Raw genomic sequence first — 8,943 nt, 5'->3', positions numbered from 1 at the left:
TTATTGAGAGACGATCAGAGGGTTGGTTATCTCTGGAAACTTGGGAATTGACGTTTTCGTAGCTAGAGATAAGGCTGTCTGGGAATTCTGTTTGCTGCTATTATACCTGCTGCATGATTTTTGCCTCGGTTTGGGGCACTTGGCATCACACAACTTGAGTATCTCAGAGAGTTTGAGTTTTCTTTCAATCACTTCACATATCTACAGATCTTCTTCCTTTGTCTTTGCCTTCAAAATATGCAGAGAAGTTGAAGTTTGGGGCTTCTCATTTTAAGGTATCTGGGTGAGCTTTCTATTTCTGACGCTGATTTTTTTTTTTTTAATTGCCCTTCTGTGGCGGGGGGGGAGGGGGCGGCGCATTTGACTGTTCCAAGTAATAAAAAAAATTGGAGATCTCAGAGTCGAAATGTTTAAATCTATCAAGCCAAAGTTCCTACTGGTTCGATGTGCCTTATGTCAGTTTTCCTGTGGGGTAGGGTTTCCTGTGGATAACGCTTAATCCCATCCATTTGTACTTATGTCTAGTCTGCACCAATTAAAAAACTTGGCGAAGTTATACAAAGACAGCCTCTTAAGGATATGCCCGTAAATTACAGCAAAACTCCAACTGGAACATCAGGTTTCTTTTTATTCCTTTGCTAAAAGACCAACCCAGACTTTGAAAGCATTTGTAATTATTGACCACAAGTTGCTGATATGGATACACAATTGAAAGCCTTGATTATGAAGTCTAAGGGTATAGAATATTGACAAGCATACCCAGAGTGAGCTCTGATAAGACAATCATGGAAATCAGAAAATCATAATTTAGGAGTCCCTCAAGTCTGTATGTAATTTTCTACTCTTCTACTGGCATATCAGACAGTTTGGAGTAACTTAATGTTTTGATTAAGTTGGCCTTCTCATTTCCACTTAAATCGTAATACAATTGCCTAATTATTGCCTCACATAACTTTTAAACTGTCTAGTGCCCACTGCTCTCACAATGATTACTGCAGAGAAGTAAGATGGTAATTACGAGGGCAAAATTACATGATTTCTTGAATCAGTTCTCCTTAGAAGTTCATGGAATATATCATCATCACTTCTCAGTGTTAATTATTGTTGATTTTCAGATCACTGTCCACATTGAACGATTCTGTTACTTTAAATCCAGAATAAAAGGCTGGAAAAATATTGATGCAAATTACATGCTGATACTCATCTTTTTCTAATTTCTAAGATTTATTAACATTTGAGAAATATTTAAAAAAAAATCCTCTCATGGAATACAGTAAAAAAAAAAAAGTAATTTGATGTGGAAGATAGTGGTGTTTCAATTTTTACAAACAGTCCCTCTTCCTAGCATTACAAAAAATATATATTCGTATCACTTACTCATCATGCAGCTATAAACCTTTGTGCCTATGAAACAGATACATAGCATGAAACTAATCTTAGACATTTGCTATGTGGGGAGCGATGTAAACACAGGAGTGGGTGGATGGGGATGACTCACAGAAAAAAATAAACATCAAAATAGGCTATCAAACAGAGTTTTCAACTTTTTCAGAACCATGTGCAAATATTTCGGGAGGCTCAGCTCAGTTTTAGGTCATTCGGACACTGGGACAGATCCGGCGAGTTATGCTGAAAACATGTGACATTACAAAAAGTAAAGGATGTCCCCAGATCATCTAAAACTCAGCCATCATCCACCTGTCCCCCTGCTATGGCACCAAACAGAGAATCCGGTTACTTATGGTCAGGTAATAACCGAAAAAGAGACTTTCCATTTATCTCGCCGTGACTTGCAAGGCATGTCCCTTTGGTTCCCTTACCCCGGAGACCATGAGAGAGCCACCCACACACAGGCAACAAAATACAACACAAATAGAAGTGATTTTTTTCTGAGGACAGGATAAGAAAGGGCACTTTCACCTGCGGACCCATAGCTAGATCTCTGTGAAGTTTGACCATCTCGAGGCCCAGACTCAAAGACTATTGTCTAGACATTGCTGTCAGTCGAGTCCAAGCCACCGTTTGAAAAGCGTTTGAACAAAAACAGACTCAGACTGTCATATTTGTCAGAGGGCAATAAAAAACTCAAATTAAGCGTCCTCCACTAGGCTGCTCTGAAAATCACGTTAAGTCAAGTCAGATCTTCCCTTGCTAAGAAATGAGAAAATCATCTTAGGGAAGCAAATGAAGTTTCTTTAGACGCAGACACTCTGTGTATAGTATAACTCGATCTCAGGGCCTAGCCGGGAGGAGGGTGGGGGGAGTCTTTTCATAGGTTGGTCAAAACAAATCTCTCATTTGCCTCATTTGAGACATTTGGACAGTGCCTGGGAAGTACATTATTTTCAGGGGGAAAAAAAGACGGCCTTTTTTGCATGCCAGCCGGGATCATGGGAACTTCCAACGCCAGGAACTTACTCCTGTTTCTGGTAATTCTGCCTGCAGTGATTTGAAATGTCGAAGTGTGAAAGGAGTTGGGCTGTCTGTGTTTTATGCCAGTTGCACCAGCGCATGGAGTATTTGTAAATGCATTTCAAAGCGGGTATAATCGTACCCATTGTCAGAGCCACAAAGCTCAGCGTGGCACTGCTGAGAGCGAACACTGGGGGAGAGAAATCTGACCCTCTGAACCCAGCCGACGTGGAACGAGGGGGAAGACCGTGTGGGTGCGCGCAGCACACTGCGAGTCTGTTTCTCCCTGTTGTTTCCCAGAGGCCTGTCCATCAAATCAAGGATGCATCTCGCAGGTGAAGGTTAATTTTAACTTCCGTTTAATACGAGGCTTGGAAAACAGCATTTAGAAATGACTGCAGTTCCTCTGGGCATCGTTTCTGTCTCCTTTGCCACGTCAGTGAGACATTCCAGGGCCATGCTCTTTCATGACAAAATAACGTGGGCATTCTTCACGATGACCTCATGCTTGCTGTGCCCAAGCCTGCGAGTGTAAAAATGATTGTATCTGAATTTGCACTAATGGTGTCTGATAGCAGAAGAGGTGTGATCCACATTGAAATCCACTGTTTAAATTCAATAATTCAGATGCTACATACTTCTGCAAGCTTCTTGATTACTTTTGCTGTAAGAATAATTATCTAAGTTTGAATGTATTTCCTCCCAGCCCGTCCGTTTGCTGCCTATCTGTTACCTAGAGATCGCTACGATTGCAATAAGTCATTAAAGCTTTCCTCACACATCTTCTTAAACCAAGTTTTTCTGCGGTTCTTCTGGTTCTGCTTCCGGTCTGTGGGAAATCTTTTTTTTCCCCCCCTAGGAGTAATTTTGTAAGAAAGCCAGTGTATCAACTGCCACCGTGACACAATTCATCCTTAAAGGTCTGGAAGTGAGTGGTGACCAAATGTTACCTGTGTTCTCTCTGTCGAATGCTATTTTCAGAATATAATCACAGTTTTTCCACTTTCGATGAAGTCAACAAATTTGGGGTTTTAGGAGGGGGAGAAGGGAGCAATTTGTGTAATACTGCTGTCATATTTGACTACGTATTAAAAACAATAAATGATCATTTTCTTTAATTTCTTAAATATGCTTACCCTCATCTTTCAACATATTTAGTTTTCTTTTCCGCGATTAGTTTTCAAAACATTTTACCTACTGTGAGAGAAAGTTAGTGAAGAGTCCAGAGCCACAGTCTAATGATGCCATAGAAAATCCTTTTGCTTCTAAACCTTCCCCAGTGTGGGGACTGATACCAACTAGCATGAACTGTAGAAAACAAAGCACCTAGAACGCCATAGATGCAACTGGGTAGAGATTCGGTCCCCGCCCATAACTCCCAGAGCCCAAATATTGAGTTCTAGATCCGAGACGTGGGTTTTTAGCCGCCAGCTTGAATCCTAGTACTGGAATAAGTCGGGTTGTTTCTGTTTGGCTCTTGCCACTGTCACTGGTCTTGGCTTGTGAATCCCAGTGACTTTCCAAACGAGTTACTGAAGTTTCTCCGTTATTCCATCCCCTTTTCTCAAACTGGAGATGACCGTACCTATTTCTCAGGGGCTTTGGGGCGTGTGCCTCAGCTAATCTATGTAGAATATCTGAAGTGAGATGTTTTGAGTTCCAAATGTTCTTTCCCTGTCTCTTCACCCACCACTCCTGGGTCCAATAACATCGACTTTTAATAACATCGACTACACACAGGCCTGGACCCAGGGCCAAGAGCCAGGTGCCTAAGCTATGGGAATTCCATTCAATGGTCAAGCAAGTGTTCTGTGCAACTCAAGACTGATTTTTCAACTCTGACCTCTGCATGGATCTTATGGACTGTATGGATTAAACTTTGATATCATGGAGTAAATTCAGAACTACAATCTTAAATGGTGTGAATTGTCTTTAGGATGCCAAATTGCAAATGCGAATCCTGCAACTTTCCCTAACAACAGAAAAACATTAAGGCCGATGCTTTTAAAAATCATGTGTGCTACTTCTTGACATAATGCAGTGCGAATGTTAAAGAAAAAAAATGCTGATGACGGTCTTACAACTTTTAAATGAGCTGTAGCGGGAACTTATGAATCAAGACCACGTCTTCTCTTCACAGGTCCCCTAATCCAAACCGCTCTTTCCAGAATCAGAACCTTTTGACAGGCAGCTGGGAACGTCATCCTCTCAGTTTATTTCAACAAACATTTACTAAATATCTAACCTGTGCTGTGCGGTGTCCGTGACTGCAAATCTACAAGAACAAGACAGAAGGTCCCTGCTGTCACTTAGCCTGCAGTATAGCAGTGGGGGGACGAACAGTTAAACAAATGTGGCGAATCTCGATTACAGGGCCCAGGACAGAAATATTTACGCGTACAGTGAAGTCACGGAGTGGGGAAGCGTTCATTCTGTATGGAAAGGGGTCAAGAGAGTTTCCACAGAGCAAGTCATATTGGAACTTGGTCCTGAAAGGTGAGTAGAACTTAATCGGGGCCAGCACAGGCGCACCGGGGACAGGGTGGCTATGAGAAAGTGGACGGGCCGGGGCAGAGGGAACACGGAAAGGATGACTGGAGAGTAAGCCTGGGCCAGAGAGTAAAAACCCTGCAGACACCCATAGGACGTCGGAGTCTGCCTTTAAGGCAGTAGAAGCACTGGATGCTTTCTAAGCAGAGGGCGCATCTCATTGCAACTACTTTAGAAAGATCACCGAGTAGGCAAAGCAATGGATGAATTGCAGGGGAGAAAGCCGGGAGGGCATTCTGGAGACAGCTGCTCAAGCCTGGCTACTGCTGCATAGTGACTGTTGCTGCTTAGTCCTCAGATCTTCACCTCCACATCTCCAGATCTCAGGCCTCTGCTAATAAAACCCAATCCCATCAGCACGTGTGAACCGTCCTCCTCTCTTCCAGCAAATTATACATTCCCTTTCCCCAACAATGACAGCACAGCATGATTCGACAGATTTTCATGTGAAATCAGCTAGACCTGCCCAGATGTACCGCAAGGGCTCTCTTTTTCCATCTTTTAAAAATCACAGGACAACTTAGATAATCAAGACTGCCCGAGGCGGAGGCTAATTTTCCTCCACGATGAGAGTGAGACAGGATAATGACACATACCGACTTCTTCCTGGTCAATATAGACTTATTAGTTAAAGTATTCGAGGTCCGAATTAACACGTCAGCCCTGAAGTCGATGATCCAATATTCGTTCTTATTTAATGTTAATACTTAACCTGCCGGGTCATCCTCAGAATTAATGAATTAGTAAATACACAGTGTCTGTGGTTGTCACAAATCTCAGCAGATCTGAGGTAGAGAAAGGATTTGGAAAGATAAAAAGGGGTTCGCTTTCAGAGGGGGGCCAGAGGCGTGATGAAAGCGGCACAGGGACTACAGTCAAGTGTCACTAAAAGGCAGACGCAGATCTCAGCCCCAGTGGAGAGACAAGGAACGCCGCGACTGACAAAAATGGAAGAACAGACCGAAGAGATGCGAAGCAGTCTGCGGCGAGAGCTTAACGCAAAGTGCCTCTGGATAATTTAGGAGTATACTGACGTATTTCAGAACTCCCCCACGGAAGCCGCTGAACACCTGATTCAGTCCCCAAGGAAGCTATGCAGAGTCAGTCATGAAGCCAGCTGGTTCCCACAAACCCGACTCTGCTTATAAAATCACGGGCCGTGCGGGTCAAGTGCACTCTCATTACGGGGGCGTGCGGGGTGCGCCCTGGAGGTGTAAGAGCTTGGAGAGGGACAGAGCCCAACAGTTTTGTCACACTCCTGCCTGCCTCCTATTGACTGGCAGCCAGATTTCATACCTGCGCCCCATGACCCTGGCAGGAGGATGGGCGTACAGAAGGAAAGACGGGAAACAAACAACTGCCTTAGCAAACGCTCATTCCCCGGAGGCAGGGGCCGGGCACGCCGAGAAATGTCATCTACACGTGTGCTTTTCCAGTGCTTAAATGCAGGGCAATTATAGTTTTGGAAATTTCAAAAATGTGTCAAAGAGGAAAGCCAGCGAGAGTCCTTTTGAATTTGCAATTCTGTGCCATGTAGGAACTCCAGCCTTTCTCCGCCTACTGATGGGCTTATTATTTTCTGTGAGTTGCTAGCACTTTGAAGACACACAGAAATGTACTTCGCCTCCCAGGGTAAATACACTTCACAAATGCCAGCATCTCTTGATAAATGTTAATTGACCCCTTTTTAATGTGCGTTTCTCTTAACGGCTGCAACAAACTTTACTTAGAACTATTGAACTTCCACCAGATAGTCTCCTGACATTTTTTGTTTTATTGCAGTGAACTTTACCAACATTTGGGGTTGCAGAATAACACTGGGCTATTTCTTTTCCCGGATTTCCTTTCGAAAGGATTTATTGTGATGCGAGCCTTGATAGAACAGTGAAGCAAATTTTCTGGCTGCAGTTTGGCTGTTAGCCTAAAGGATGAGATGCATAAACTATTCTAAACGCCATAGAACCTTGCGTTTTTTCTTTCTTTCCCGAAGGTTATAAACCTGCGTCATAGTGCCTTGACATGAGATACTGACGGAGCAAGTGCACATCACAAGAAACAAAATCTAGTGACTTGCAAAAAAAAAAAAAAATGAAGCTCCCTTTTGTTAAACCCCGTCGCTTGGATTTTAATGAGATGTCATTCTTTTGAGGAAACGTGTGTTATTTGAACAAGACCAGACCAGATCTCAGTGGGCTAAGCAGCAATTGGGCAAATAAAGCAGCACTGGTGTTAGAGAGAAAAGTGAGACAGAGGCCTTCAGAGTCACCGGAGACTTCCCAGCAGCACAGAACACAATGCAGTGGCAGTGGGGGTGTGGGGGGAGGGGGCGGCCAGCCATGTCGATGTTCTATTGTGTCTTACATTGTGCCCCGTTATGAAGCTTCATCGGGGCGCCGGAATGGGAGTTCGTTTGCTGCACAGAGATCGCTGCAATCTGATTTCCTTGACAAAACCACAATCGGGAGCCAACCACCTGGCAGTCCCGTTCCGAGGCGTGGAAATACCAGTTCCTGCGGAAGTTCCCGCTGGCACAGGAAGGAAGGTCCAGTGATTGCTGTCTGGCCTTCTGATAAATGTCCAACCAGGATCCCCTTATCATCAAGAGCTTCCTCTGGGGCATCTGCTCTCATGTTTACACATGTTGGTTTCCTGAGATAAGTTCTCTCTCTGTCTGTGCCAATAATATGAGATATCAGGCCATCTGATACCTGTCCATGTGGCAGTTAAGGGGACGAACTCTGTGACATCCCACAACTGGCCTCTCAGAGCCCTGGATTCTTCATCAATAAAATGAGGATTAAAATAGTACTGACTTCCTCAGATTATTGTGACAAATAAATGACCTAAAATATTTAGAGCTGCATTGTGCCACAACACACAATAAAAGTTAGTTATGCCGTCATTATATTGTTGCCCATGAAAGAGACATTGACTTTGTAGCAAAAATGCTGTCTTTGTCTTTAAGAAGATAAGTTTAAGGGAGGGGGTTAAAAAAGTAGAGAGGAACATGAACTAACAGAACAGAATGGGAAGTAAGCAGTTCAAAGTAGAAGTTGCATGGACGGAAAGCTGCTTTGCTCAGAACCCACTTACTCTTCTCCCTGCAAGTCTTATTTCTCTCCACCGCCATCTTCCATTCCGAAAGATTTGTCAGAGGGAAAAGGAGGGAGCTTGAAACCCCAGTGATGAAAAATAAAAAAAATAAATACCAAAACACAACAGGAAATCTATTTAGAGAACATTTGGTCATAGAATTTAAAGAGGTACTTGTCTCTATGTGTGTGTGTGTGTGTGTGTGTGTGTGTGTGTGTATACACATTATACACACATACAGTGGAGTCTTGAACAACTCAGGGTCAGTTGAAAATCCACGTATAACTTTTGATTCTCCCCAAACTTAACTAATAGCCTACTGTTGACCAGAAGCCTCACCAATAACATAAACAGTTGATTAACACATATTTTGCATATTACATATATATATATGCTTTTTTTCTTACCCTAAGCTAGAAAAAGAAAATGTTATTACGAAAGTCATAAGGAAGAGAAAATACATTTGCAGTATTGTACATATTTATTGAAAAAAAATTCATGTATAAGCTGACCCATGCAGCTCAAACTTATGTTCTTCAAGGGTTTACTATACTTTATTCACTTATTTATGGTTATATAGAAAAATCAAGTAAGGCTTCTCTGTTATTTAAAAACTATTCTTATATGTCTGTACTTAATTTCTCTGTTTGAAAAATGAGAAAATATTTCCAACATATCTCAAAGTAGTTTTTAAAATAGAATTCTAAAATGAAAAGTGATTTCAGTGTACGCAACCACGTTCTACACTGGTGGCTCACATTACAGATTCCAGCCTCTGAACTGTTTCCATCCGGGGAACACGTCTGACATCAAATATGTGGGTTTCCCCCACATCGACCATCTCGCCAACTCTCTGGACATAATGGCTGTCCTACAATTCCGTTCAGT

The sequence above is a fragment of the Rousettus aegyptiacus genome, unplaced genomic scaffold, assembly GCF_014176215.1.
Source record: "Rousettus aegyptiacus isolate mRouAeg1 unplaced genomic scaffold, mRouAeg1.p scaffold_m13_p_10, whole genome shotgun sequence".
NCBI classification, from domain to species: domain Eukaryota; kingdom Metazoa; phylum Chordata; class Mammalia; order Chiroptera; family Pteropodidae; genus Rousettus; species Rousettus aegyptiacus.
The sequence above is the reverse complement of the archived record's forward strand: the minus strand, read 5'-3'. Positions refer to the sequence as shown.